This window comes from Dama dama, chromosome 11 (assembly GCF_033118175.1).
Source record: "Dama dama isolate Ldn47 chromosome 11, ASM3311817v1, whole genome shotgun sequence".
Classification (NCBI taxonomy): domain Eukaryota; kingdom Metazoa; phylum Chordata; class Mammalia; order Artiodactyla; family Cervidae; genus Dama; species Dama dama.
In genome coordinates, this window is record NC_083691.1 from 85,201,038 (window position 1) to 85,216,088 (window position 15,051).

A 15,051-nucleotide genomic window follows, 5' to 3' on the forward strand; every position below is an offset into this window, starting at 1 on the left:
CAAAAATCAAGGAAAGAATATGATGCATGAAATTTAATTGTAATCCAAATGTCAGTGCCCTTAAGTGTTTTAGAAACACAACCATGTTCATTTTTTATGTGTTGTCTCTTGTTACTTTTGTGCTACAGTAACAAGGTTAAGTGGTTTGACAAAGATCACATTATTCATGAAACTTAAAATATTTAGTATTTGGCCCTTTACATAAAAAGTTGTTTATTTGCCTATCCTTGTTTTATAGAAAGGGATGGTGTCACTAATATATAAAGATCTTTTAAAATAAATAAATACAAAGAAATACAGAAATACAAAGGATCATAAGAGAATACTATCAGGAACTATATGCCGATAAAACGGAAAATTTGGAAGAAATGGACAAATTCTTAGAAAAGTACAACTTTGCAAAACTGAACCAGAAAGAAATAGAAAATCTTAACAGACCCATCACAAGCATGGAAATTGAAACTGTAATTAGAAACCTTCCAGGAAACAAAAGCCCAGGACCAGATGGCTTCACATCTGAATTCTACCAAAAATTTAGGGAAGAGCTAACACCTATTCTACTCAAACTCTTCCAGAAAATTTCAGAGGAAGATAAATTTCCAAAGTCATTCTATGAGGCCAACATCACCCTAATGCCAAACCTGACAAAGATGCCACAAAAGAAGAAAACTACAGGCCAATATCACTGACGAACATAGATGCAAAAATCCTTAACAAAATTCTAGCAAACAGAATCCAAAACATATTAAAAAGATCATATATCATGACCAAGTGGGCTTTATCCCAGGGATGCAAGGAATCGTCAAAATCCACAAATCAATCAACGTAATACAGCACATTAACAAATTGAAAAATAAAAACCATATGATTACCTCAATAGATGCAGAGAAAGCCTTTGACAAAACTCAACATCCATTTATTTCCCCTAAAGTCAGGAACAAGACAAGGGTGCCCACTCTCACCACTACTATTCAACATAGTTTTGGAAGTATTGGCCACAGCAATCAGAGCAGAAAAAGAAATAAAAGGAATCCAGATTGGAAAAGAAGAAGTAAAACTCTCACTGTGTGCAGATGACATGATACTCTACATAGAAAACCCTAAAGACTCCTCCAGAAAATTACTAGAGCTAATCAATGAATATAGTAAAGTTGCAGAATATAAAACCAACACACAGAAATCCCTTGCATTCCTATACACTAACAATGAGAAAACAGAAAGAGAAATTAAGGAAACAATTCCATTCACCGTTGCAACAAAAAGAATAAAATACTTAGGAATATATCTACCTAAAGAAACAAAAGACCTATATATAGAAAACTATACAACACTGGTGAAAGAAATCAAAGAGGGCACAAATAGATGGAGAAATATACCATGTTCATGGATCAGAATAATCAATTTAGGGAAAATGAGTATACTACCCAAAGCAATCTATAGATTCAATGCAATCCCCATCAAGCTACCAATGGTATTCTTCACAGAACTAGAACAAATAATTTCACAATTTGTATGGAAATACAAAAAGCCTCGAATAGCCAAAGTAATCTTGAGAAAGAAGAATGGAACTGGAGGAAGCAATCTGCCTGACTTCAGGCTCTACTACAAAGCCACAGTCATCAAGACAGTATGGTATTGGCACAAAGACAGAAATATAGATTAACGGAACAAAAAGGAAAGCCCAGAGATAAATCCACGCACCTATGGACATCTTATCATCGACAAAGGAGGCAAGAATATACAGTGGAAAAAAGACCACCTTTTTAACAAGTGGTGCTGGGAAAACTGGTCAACCACTTGTAAAAGAATGAAACTAGAACACTTTCTAACACCATACACAAAAATAAACTAAAAATGGATTAAAGATCTAAACGTAAGACCAGAAGCTATTAAAACCCCTATAGGAAAACATAGGCAAAACACTCTCCGACATAAATCACAGCAGGATCCTCTATGACCCACCTCCCAGAGTATTTGAAATAAAAACAAAAATAAGCAAATGGGACCTAATTAAACTTAAAAGCTTTTGCACAACAAAGGAAACTATAAGCAAGGTGAAAAGACAGCCTTCAGAATGGGAGAAAACAATAGCAAATGAAGGAACTGACAAAGAATTAACCTCAAAATTATACAAGCAACTCCTGCAGCTCAATTTCAGAAAAATAAACGACCCAATCAAAAAAGGGACCAAAGATCTAAACAGACATTTCTCCAATGAAGACATACAGATGGCTAACAAACACATGAAAAGATGCTCAACATCACTCATTATCAGAGAAATGCAAATCAAAACCACAATGAGGTACCATTTCACGCCAGTCAGAATGGCTGTTATTCAGAAGTCTACAAGCAATAAGTGCTGGAGAGGATGTGGAGAAAAGGGAACCTTCTTACACTGTTGGTGGGAATGCAAACTAGTACAGCCACTATGGAGAACAGTGTGGAGATTCCTTAAAAAACTGGAAATAGAACTGCCACGTGACCCAGCAATCCCTGGGCATACACACCAAGGAAACCAGATCTGAAAGAGACACGTGTACCCCAATGTTCATTGCAACACTGTTTACAATAGCTAGGACATGGAAGCAACCTAGATGTCCATTGGCAGACGAATGGATAAGGAAGCTGTGGTACATATACACCATGGAATATTACTCAGCCATTAAAAAGAATACATTTGAATCAGTTCTAGTGAGGTGGATGAAACTGGAGCCTATTATACAGAGTGAAGTAAGCCAGAAAGAAAAACACCAAATACAGTATACTAACATATATATATGAAATTTAGAAAGATGGTAATGATAACCCTGTATGCGAGATAGCAAAAGAGACACAGATGTATAGAACAGTCTTTTGGACTCTGTGGGAGAGGGCGAGGGTGGGATGATTTGGGAGAATGACATTGAAAGGTGTATATACATGTATATATGATATACATGTATATCATATGTGAAACGAATCACCAGTCCAGGTTCGATGCATGAGACAGGATGCTCGGGGCTGATGCACTGGGATGACCCAGAGGAATGTGATGGGGAGGGAGGTGGGGGGGGGGGTTCAGGATGAGGAACACATGTATACCCATGGATTCATGTCAATGTATGGCAAAACCGCTACAATATTGTAAAGTAATTAGCCTCCAATTAAAATAAATAAATTTGTATTAAAAAATAAAGAAATAAAAAAACTTTAAAACAATAAAAAATTGGGAAGAGATTTTACAGAAAAAAATGCAAATAGTTGTGAAAATATGTAAAGATGTTCAGCACACACACAAAAAAAGTTAAAATTAAACTGGGAAGAGTGTAATATTGGCAATAATCCAAAGGTTTGATAACATACTCTTAGTGCCATAGTAGTGTCAGGAGAGTGTGTAATTTCCTCACTTCTGTCTCACTGCAGCAAAGAATTGAAATGGAGGACCAGTATTACAGCTCAATTACAGCTCAGAGTTTTGTTAGGAGAGCAAAGGAAAGTACAACCTCGAGGCGTGAGGGCCAGCTGACCTCAAAGGAGAGGCTCGATCTCCTTTTGGCTTCCTTCTTTTATTCATCTATCTCCTTCCCCCCTTGAACCTGCGTTATGCAAACTGGGCAAGCCAAGAAGGGGGCATGTTTGATTCCCCCGAAGTTCTCACTCCGTTTCTTGGATTTTCTTTTGTACCATTTTTGCAGGTTTTTCCTTTTCTTTGTCTTTTAGCCATCACAATTTTGGACTCCTTTTTCCTCTTCTAACTACATAACTTTCCCTCCTCAAGATATGGGAGGCCCAATTCTTTGGGAATAGGGGCAATAAGGTCTCTTGGCTACTTGGCTACTTCCTGCTGATCTGGGATGGCGAGGGGCATTGGGCCTCCCTCTCTTGATAGTCTTGATAGTCTTTTCTCAAGCCTCAGAGTCCTTATAGTTGTGTCCATCTAAGGGTGAGTGATATTTTCTGTGGCCAGGTATAGTTTTATATATCCTTGTTGAACTGACATTGCATGTTGTAGTTTGTTGACCTGGGCAGGACAAAACGTGTTAGACAATTGATGATACATGGAGCAATCATGAGCAGCATCAATATGGTGATAACAGGCATTAGTAGGGGCATTAGCCAACTCAAAATCCCCCCTCACCATGAGAAGGATCCCCCAAAGAGAGATTGCAGCCACCCTGAGAACTCTCCAGCTCATTCTTTGAGATCCTGTAGGATCTGAATGTTTTTCTTGAGGACCGTGAGACTTTCTTTAACTTGGTTAGAGGTATTTATCCAGAAACAACACGTCTCATTCAAGATGGCTCAAGTCCCTCCTTGTTCAGGGATCAGGAGATCTATCTCCTGTCTATTTTGGAGTACAACCCCTGCCACACTGTGTTGGCTTTTTAGAGCAATCCTGAGAAATCTTATCCCCATAAACTTAATTTTTCTGCCATCATTAGGATGGCAGTAATTTGTAGTCCTGAATAGGTATCAGATCTCCCAGGGCTTCACAGGTGTATTGAATGTCCTCTTCTGTTTTCTTCCACAGCTTGACTCGTGTGTAGTGAATCCAGGAGTCATGTTCTGGGACCTTGACTTCTGTGGGGGTAGAAAGTATTACAGGGTAGCGGCCCTTCCATATGGGCTGGAGTTGAACCTTTGGGGACCCATCTTTCTAGACTTTAATTAGGGCTTCAGTCCCTGGGGCATTTAGCACTGGCTATTTAGAATCTTTTGGTTCCTGGTTGATACTCCACAAGTATATATCCTGTTGGAATTGCCCAATGGCCATAGTATAAGACCAGAGGGTCTGAGCCTCTGGATCTAGGAAGACATAAACAAAAGGTCTCCCATATACCATCTCATAAGGATTAAGACCAACGTGTTCCTTAGGAGCAATATGGGTGTGGAGGAGAGCTATTGGTAAAGCCTCCTTCCATCCAAGGGACGTCTCCTGGGTTACCTTTTTATCACTAATTTTAAGAATTGGTTGGCTCTTTCTACTTTTCCTGAAGACTGAGGACTTCAGGCACAATGGAGATAATAAGTAATAAGTAATGCCCAATGCTTTAGAAGACCCCTTGGGTGACCTTAGAAGTGACCTTAGATGTTCCATTGTCACTTTGTATTGACCTGGGCAGGCCAAATCTTGGAATGATTTCATGGAGAAGTTTTTTTTTTTTTCTTTTTTAACCACCTCCTTGGCCTTCTCAGTCTGGGTGGGAAAGACTTCAATCCATCCTGTGAATGTATCTATCATGACTAGTAGGTATTTATACCCTTGAGAAACTGGCATCTGGGTGAAGTCCATCTGCCAGTCCTCTCCTGGGTAGGTGCCATGCTATTGGACGGGCTGGGCCAGCTGGGGTCTTTGAGCTCCTTGGGGGTTGTTTAATTGGCAAGTGGGACAAGAGGAGACCATTTTCCTTATAGTTGTTTGGAGGCCTGTTTCTTTGAAGGACCTTTCTAGTAATCTTTGGAAGACCTTCTCCCCTAGATGAGTGGTGGCATGTAAGGAGTAAACCAACATCCAGTGGAAGTCCCCAGGCAGAAAAAGGAGTCTATCCTTTTGGAACCACCCCATATGATCTTCTTGAAAGCTCTCAATCTTAGCTTTCAGAGTCTCACCTTCAGTGTATGAAGGAGTTTCTGGCAAATTAGTCTGTGGAACTAAGGTGGCAACCCCTATTAGGTCATGGTTCTGTAATGCTGCTCTCTTAGCTGCCTAATTGGCTGCTTGGTTCCCTCATGCCACTTCTGTGCTCCCTTTTTGGTGTCCTTTACAGTGGGAGACTGAAACATCAGCAGGCAGATGGACTGCCTCCAAGAGTCTAAGGATCTGATCACCATACTTGATTGGGAAACCATGGGTAGTCAAGTGGCCTCTTTCTTTCCAAATAGCAGCATGTGCATGTAGCACCAGAAAGACCTACTTGGAATAAGTATAAATGGCTACTCTTTTCCCTTTTACCAGCTCTAAAGCTTGAGTCAGGGTTATGAGCTCAGATAACTGATGAAGTAACTGGTGGCAAAGGTTTAGCCTCTGTGGTCTCGAAATTGGAGACTACTGCATGTATGGCTCATATTTTTCCTTCTAAGACAAAGATGCTTCCATCAGTGTACAGGATTTCTTCAGGATTGGTCAGTGGATCTTCTGACAATCCTTCTCGGGGTTTTGTCCAATGGTCCAAAGCTTCTAGGCAGGAGTGAAAGGGGAGAGAGCCTTCGGGGGTAGGCAGGCGGGTAGCTGAGTTAAGAACCTCACAAGGGGATATAGTCAGGCCTGGATTTTCCATCAGCGCTACTTGATATCTGAGGATCCTTTGATCGGACATCCATAAATGGCCTCTCCCATTCAGGAGTTGTTTCACTGGGTGGCTGGTAAAAATAGTTAGTTTGCCCCTAATAGAGAGTTTTAAAGCATCTTCTCTCAGGACTGCAATAGCTGCAAGATTTCGAAGGCAGGGAGAGATCTCTTCCCAATAAGGGAGTAGGGCACCCAGGGACCACCAGAGACTGGTGGTAAAATATCTGTGGGACATATTTGTCCATACCAGCAACAAAGAAGTGCTTGGGTGAATTTTTTTGTAATTGTTTTTCCTACTGCACCCAAAATGGTACAGGTTTGAGGGGAGAAGTCTCTGGAGCAGGGGGTCAAGACAGAGTAGGTAGCCCTGTGTCACCACGAAATTCTCTGACCTACCTGCCACATCCAGTTTCACACTAGACTCCAGCCCCATGATGGTTATCTGTGACAGGTGGACTGGCTGGAGTGGACTGCTTCAGTCCTGTTGAACCGTCGTGAGGGAAGGCTTGGCACTTGACTTTGAGGCTCTTGGATACCGAGGTCAGAGTACTGTCCAGTGTCCCAACTGATGGCATTTTAAACAAACTGTTTTAGGAGACTTGTCACGGTTTGGACATTCTTTGGCCCAATGTCCTGCCTGTCTACAGATTAGGCATTTGCCTCATGCTTTGTCTTTCAAGGACTTAAGGTTGCCCAAGGGCTTCTCTGGAGGGTGGCCAGCATCTGGGCTTGCTTGTCTCTTTCATTTTCTCCCTTTCCTGGGCCTTGGCCTCCCTCTTCTGTTCTCTGTTATAAAAGATATTGGTGGCTATCTGGACCATCTCATCTAAAGAGGCAGCAGGGTTCTGCTGCTGTAGCTGTTGTAACTTTATTCTGATGTCTGATGCACATTGGGACAGGAATTTGTCCTTTAAAATCACCTGTCCCTTGTAAGAGTCTTAAGTCCACATTGGTAAATTTTTGGAGGGCTTCTTTTGGCCTTTCCAGAAAGGCAATGGGGTTCTTGTTGGACTCCCGAGTTATAACTGAGACAGGGTACAGTCCCACAACCAATAGGCTTCCTTCTATTTCCATGGGTGGACTTTCTTAGGGGTGAGTCTTTCTGAAGTTTATCCTATCCAATACTGTTGCAACCAGAGAGCCAGGCATCCCTGGGTCAGGGTGCAGATCCCCGAGCAGGTTGAGTTGTGACAACCTCCTGGAGATCGAATCCCCAGGCAGGTTGAGGCAAGTTGGTCTCCCAAGGATTGGGTCCCTGGGCAGGTCGAGGCATGTCAACCTCCTGGAACCCTTGGATTGGTGGATCCCTGAGCAGGTGGAGGTGTGAAAAACTGAAGGGACCAGATACCTAGGCAGGTTGAGGATGCCCAGGCTGGAGTTGGGGGTCCCCAAGGTCTCCAGCATGACTAGTGCTGGGGAGAATTAAGGAGTTGTAATCTTAACTCTTTTCAGAGATATTTGGAAGACCTCCTCAGACAGTCATTTTGCTTTTTTGCATTCTTTTTCGTGTGGATGGTCTTGCTTCCTGTCTCCTGTACAATGTTATGAACCTCCGTCCATAGTTCATCAGGCTCTCTGTCTATCAGATCTACTCCCTTATATCTATTCCTCACTTCCACTGTATAATCCTTAGAGATTTGATTTAGGTCATGCCTGAGTGGTCTAGTGGTTGTCCCTACTCTCTTCAATTTAAGTCTGAATTTGGCTATAAGGAGTTCATGATCTGAGCCACAGTCAGCTCCTAGTTTTGTTTTGCTGACTATATGGAGCTTCTCCATCTTTGGCAGCAAAGAATATAACCAATCTGATTTCAGTGTTGGCCATCTGATGATGTCCATGTGTAGAGTCTTCTCTTGTGTTGTTGTCTATTTGTCTCTTACAAATAGCTATGAAAAGAAGAGAAGCCAAAAGCAAAGGAGAAAAGGAAAGATACATCCATTTTAATGCAGAGTGCCAAAGAATAGCAAGGAGAGATAAGAAAGCCTTCCTCAGCAATCAATGCAAAGAAATAGAGGAAAACAATAGAATGGGAAAGAAGAGAAATCTCTTCAAGAAAATTAGAGATACCAAGGGAATATTTTATGCAATGATGGGCACAATAAAGGATAGAAATGGTATGGGCATAACAGAAGCAGAAGATATTAAGAAGAGGTGGCAAGAATACACAGAAGAACTCTACAGAAAAGATCTTCATGACCCAGATAATCCCGTTGTGATCACTCACCTAGAGCTAGACATCCTGGAATGTGAAATCAAGTGGGCCTTAGGAAGCATCACCACGAACAAAGCTAGTGAAGGTGATGGAATTCCAGGTGAGCTATTTCAAATCCTAAAAGTTGATGCTGTGAAAGTGCACTCAATATGCCAGCAAACTTGGAAGACTCAGCAGTGGCCACAGGACTGGAAAAGGTCAGTTTTCATTCCAATCCCAAAGCAAGGCAATGCCAAAGAATGCTCAAAGTACTGCACAATTGCACTCATCTCACACGTTAGCAAGTAATGCTCAAAATTCTCCAAGCCAAACTTCAACAATATGTGAACCATGAACTTCCAGACGTTCGAGCTGGATTTAGAAAAGGCAGAGGAACCAGAGATCAAATTGCCAACATCTGCTGGATCATTGAAAAGCAAGAGAGTTCCAGAAAAACATCTATTTCTGCTTTATTGACTATGCCAAAGCCTTTGACTGTGTGGATCACAATAAACTGTGGAAAATTCTTCAAGAGATGGGAATACCAGACCACCTGACCGCCTCATGAGAAATCTGTATGCAGGTCACAGAGCAACATTTAGAACTGGACATGGAATAATGTACTGGTTCCAAATAGGAAAAGGAGTACATCAAGGCTGCATATTGTTTAACTTATATGCAGAGTACATAATGAGAAATGCTGGACTAGATGAAGCACAAGCTGGAATCAAGATTGCTGGGAGAAATATCAATAACCTCAGATATGCACATGACACCACCCTTATAGCAGAAAGTGAAGAAGAACTAAAGAGCCTCTTGATGAAAGTGAAAGAGGAGAGTGAAAAAGTTGGCTTAAAACTCAACATTCAGAAAACAAAGATCATGGCATCCAGTCTCCTCACTACATGACAAATAGATGGAGAAACAGTGGAAACAGTGGTAGATTTATTTTGGGAGGTTCCAAAATCACTGCGGATGGTGACTGCAGGCATGAAATAAAAAGACGCTTACTCCTTGGAAGAAAAGTTATGACCAACCCAGACAGCATATTAAAAATCAGAGACATTACTTTGCCAACAAAGGTCTGTCTATTCGAGGCTATGGTTTTTCCAGTAGTCATGTATGGATGTGAGAGATGGACTATAAAGAAAGCTGAGCACCGAAGAATTGATGCTTTTGAACTGTGGTGTTGGAGAAGACTCTTGAGAGTCCCTTAGACTGCAAGGAGATCCAACCAGTCCATCCTAAAGGAAATAAGTCCTTAATGTTCATTGGAAGGACTGATACTGAAGCTGAAACTCCAAAACTTTGACCACCTGATGGGAAGAACTGACTCATTTAAAAAGACCCTAATGCTGGGAAAGATTGAAGGTGAGAGAAAGAGATGACAGAGGATGAGATCGTGGGATGTCATCACTGACTCAATGGACATGAATTTGAGTAAACTCTGGGAGTTGGTGAAGGACAAGGAGGCCTGGCGTGCTGTGGTCCATGGGGTTGCAAAGAGTTGGACACGGCTGAGAGATTGAACTGAACTGAATCTTAACTCATTGCCAGTTTGTCCAACGCAGATGGGAATAGATTCCATGATGTAAAGCAATCCAAAGCTGTGCCCTGAGACTGGGTACCTGGTGAAATAGTCATAACCCTTATCCTCTTATTGCTCTGAGAGAATGTAAGTCACTGATTTCCTCCCCTAGTCCTTCATAAGAACAGTTTAGGGTATTTCCAATGGTAAACACTTCATTGTCATAGACCCACTTTAGCTAAAAACAGAAGTAATGACAAAGGAGTTGGTTATCTGGTTCTGTTAGGGGGATTAAGCATATTTTAATAATAAGTGGGGTGTTGCCTACAAGGGGTTAGGTTCCTGGTTATAAGAGTTAGTAAGTGGCTTAGGAACAAATTGATAAGAGGCAACAAACCAGATGTCCCATAAAAGTGGTGTGGAGATTTAATCCAGGAATATGTTTGTAACTTTAGGAGAGGGTGATAAGTGTTTGGGCCCAAATGGCCTGAAGGGCTAACTCCCAAAGTGGCAAACATCATTCCTGGAAGTCCAATTACTCTTGAAGGAGTGCTATCAACAGATGGACTTCTAGCAGGCATTGTGTGCCTGTCAATTGCCCTAGTGGGTTCACTGAGAGATGCCATTGTTGCACATGTTGCAGGAAACATGAAAGATGAAGGTCTGAATATCTAGAGGAATTGGGTATTACTCAGTGTTTCCCTCCCCAGGACCAGCTATTTTCTGGTTGTCCCTCCAGAAGATTGTAGAGGCAACACTGTGGGCTCGGAAGGGGCTCAGCAAAAGAGCATGAAACAGGAGGGAAGGGGGCAGGGTGCAACTTTTGAAAGAATGACATAGCCCAAGGGGATAACATAAACTGATTAAAATCAAATGGGTCCAGGATAGCAGACAAATCAAATTCAACTAAACCTTGATCCTTAAACCTTGAACCTTGATCTGCAAGCTGAATAACACACCCAGAGGTGCCATGACAGTTCCAAGGTACTGTCAAAAAACCAAGGAGTGGGTGGTTCCCCAATTGTTGAAATGATCCTTGCCGGGAGCCAACACACGAGACCCTACCCATGACAAGGCCACGAGGGAGAAAACCTGACGGGCAAGGCAGATCAGGTTTTCAGGGATTTCGAAAAGCTGCCCCCGGTGCTCACCTTAAAGATGTTCTCTGTCTTTCTGATGCCTGCCTCAATGGACTACTCCCTAATTTCTCTGACACAGGCAGGAAGGCCTTCCCCGATCTCTTCCCAAATAAGAATCAACTTAGAACTTTAATCAATAAGTTTCCCAGGTGGTGGTATTTTATGAGATTATTCAGGGTGAAAGGAGTGTTTTAATTTAAACTCCTTTGCTGGTAGTTTGTTAGCCAAATGCATTTATGCCCTTGGTACTAATATGCATGATTGCTTATAATACCCTAATCATAAAATAGCATAAAGAACCTGATTATATAAAAGCCCTAATAGACATAGAGCCTTTTTAAGGGGTAAAGGAGTCCTATTAGAAAACATAAGAAAAATTATTCTATAGGTGGTTACTGGGTTGAGATTTGCTTGCTGTGTTTTACTTTTAATGTGCTAAGGTAGTGTTATAGAAACCATTGTTAATATAGTTTAAGATCTAGAGAAATAAGGACTTAGCCCTAGTGTGGTAACAATGAGATGGTTGTTAATTGTCAGCCAGGAGTGCTAGGCAGAGGCTGCCTCACTGAAGCCGCAGAGTCTGTATGGGCTAAACTTCTTAGATAAATGCAACTGACAACTTTTGCAGAAGGATTAATTTTTGTATTAACAAGGATATAATTCTACCCTGTACTAATTCCCTATGAGACTGCTACCATTCAGTTAAGGTCACCATAAAAACGGAAAACAGGTTTACATTCACCTGACCTGCATAAAATGTTAATGGCCCCAAGGCCAGAAGATCATGTGCTAAGAATTACTATAGAATTAGAAAGCAAAAAACATCCTGCTTTTCCTAAAAAACAAAATGATGTAATACTAATCCTGTGTAATCGTGAGTAAGCATCTTGTACCTTGAAAACGTTCTGTGAAAGGGTATAAAACCAGTTGTCAAAAAGTAAAACACAGACTTGGCCCTATCAAGGCTGCTCTCTCTGTCTCGCCGACGCCGTTCATCCTGAGGGTATCCCCTGGATCCTGCCGAGGCTGGACCCCGGCAGATCTTCCCACTCATTAGCATAGGAAATTATCCAGTCCATAAAAAACTAACCACACCACATTTCATGGCCATCACACTCACCCGCTGTGATGGCCCACACTCTTGGAGTGTGCTTCTCTCTGAATCCAAACAAATCTACCTCTTACCTATCGCTGTATCTCTCACTGAATTGTTTGCAATGAGACATCATGAACCTGCGTTTCATAGGTCCTGAAATCAGGCACCATGGGTTTTGGCCATGTTTGAGTCCCTGCCTGACATGATTGAGTGACTAAGCATACATAGCACAGAGTCTCTGCCACATGAGTTTGAGTCCCAATCTTGGGTAAAGAGTTTCAAACACAATTTTCAGAAATGGAAAGATGATGACCTGCCCAATACTTTGTAAACAGTGGCATAGATGGAGAGAGGAGTTGAAGGATGGAAAGAAAAAGCAGTGGGTAAAACGTTCTGAGGAACCCCTTTCATAACTTGCCAGAAAAACTGCTGAATGCCTGACCTGTGCCCACAATTTTCATTGGCCCGATCTTTGGCCCAAAGGAGATTAAGGACAGAGGAACCCTCACCCACTTGGTCAACAGCTACTGAGGCACAGCAGATAGTAGAACCTTTGGGACACATTGGGGAGTAGCCCCTGTCAGAGTCCTCAATTGCACCCACTGTTGCTGGCCTGTTCACGGGAGCTTCGAGGAAACAAGAAATGAGAGGTTATAAAGGAATTAAAATTTTGTTAGTCATATGTCCTTCCAGCCATAGGCGTGAGGACCTCCTACCTTTAACTGGAAGTCTTTTGAAATCTGAGACTGAGCCATGTGAGCGTTCTGCTGAGTTTGTTTTTGCCGTCCTGGTTGCCAGCACACTGGGCTTCTTGTCACTTCCACTACACTGGGTTTTCTTCATGTTCAGCTTCCATCTGTGAACTGTCTCCGAATTGGTTTTCTGCTGGTTTTTCCGCCTCGTGGGGGCTAAGCTGAGATTGCTTCAGCTAGCTTACATCCGGGTCACAGCAACAGATATGTCAGGGGAGTGTGTAATTTCCTTGGTTCTGTCTTGCTGCAGCAAATATTTGAAACTGCAGACCAGTGTTACCGCTTGATTACAGCTCAGAGTTTTATTCAGCAAGCAAAGGAAAGTACACCCTCGAGGTGTGAGGGTGGGCCAATCCCAAAGGAGAGGCTCAATCCATTTTGGCTTCCTCCTTTTATTCATTTGTCTTCTCCCCCTCTTGAGCCTGCCCTATGTAAATTGGGCTAGCCAAGAAAGGAGAATGTTTGTTTCACTTAAAGTCCTCACTTCAGTCCTTGGATTTTTTTTTTGTTCCGTTTTTGTGGGCTTTTCCTTTCTTTGTCTTTTAGCCACTGCCATTTTCGACTCCTTTTTCTTATTCTAACTACCTAACAGTAGGGAAGTAAGTACATGAATATATTGCTTAAGTGCATGCAAAATGTTACAATCTAAATCCGTAAAAGAAAGAATTTGGCAAAATCTTAAAAATTTTTTTTTTTGGTATACTTTTATCTCAACCCAGCAATCCTATGTCTAGCAATTTATCCTACCCACATTGGTATGACTAGATATATGCACAAGACTCATTATTACAAATCTATTTGTATTAGCAAAGGAATATAAAACAGTTTTGTGTTCATTGATACAGATCTGCTCCAACAATGTTGATGTAGTGCTGAATGGAGTAATTTGCAGTTGTAAAAACAATAAAGGACATTTCCAAATACTCCTACTGTGGGATCTCCAAATTATTCAGTGAAAACAGCATGGTGGAGAAAATTGCATATATTCATATTCTAATATATATTTATTTGTCTCTCCATCTAACAAAGTGGATTAATATACATATGCTTCTTAAATATAGAAATGTTACTGAGTCCAAGCTCACTTTGTTTGCTGAACAATAGGCCAAAGAATCCGAGAGATGAGGTATTGAGCAAGGAAGAAACTTTAATCGGGGAGCCAGCAGACTGAGAAGATGGTAGGCTAGCACCTCAAAATAACCATCTTATCGGGGTCTGGATGCCAGGTTCTTTTATAGATCAGAGAGAAAGAAGCACTGAGAAACTAAAGTCAAAAGGCAGAATAGAGAGTGAGATGCAGTGGGGAAGTAAAGTGAAAGGCTCTTCAGTCTTGCAAAACATCTCCAAGGGAGTGTCCAGCCTTCAGAAGGGATGTGTTAGGGAGAAACTATCTTGCCATGAGCTGAACAAAGGCACTTTAGTTTACAGTCAATCAGAAAGGCAGGGTCCTCCAGGCAAGCCATTGAGTATGATTATAATAATAAAAGCAAGTCAAAGAAACAGTTTCCAACATGGAGTCAGAATTGGCTTCCTCCCTGTAACAGAAATGCAATGATAAATTAAAAGATGTAAATAAATTATAAAGGAAAATAGACATAATAGTAGAGGAGAAAGCAAAAAGGAACTAGATTTTCCTGAAGGTAACTTGTTTTGCAGATTTTGTTTTTGAAAGCTGTACATCTGTGCTAAGTCACCTCAGTCATGTCTGACTCTTTTAGGACCCCAGGGACTGTAGCCTTCCAGGTTCCTCTGTCCATGGGATTCTCTAGGCAAGAATATTGGACTAAGTTTCCATTGCCTTCTCTAGGGGATCTTCCCAACCCAGAGATCAAACCCATGTCTCTTATGTCTCCTACATTTGCAGGTGGGTTCTTTACCACTTGTGCCACTTGGGAAGTTGTATGTATTTTACATAATTATAAAACAAAATTTAGTTATAGTGATTCATAAATAATAAATGGAAAAATAATAGATAACCATAACTGTATATCAAGGGATTACTTTATCGCATTCCAGATAGTATAAACTTGAGGACAAAAAGGCATCTTAAAACGTATTTTGCAGTGATTGTGTTGGT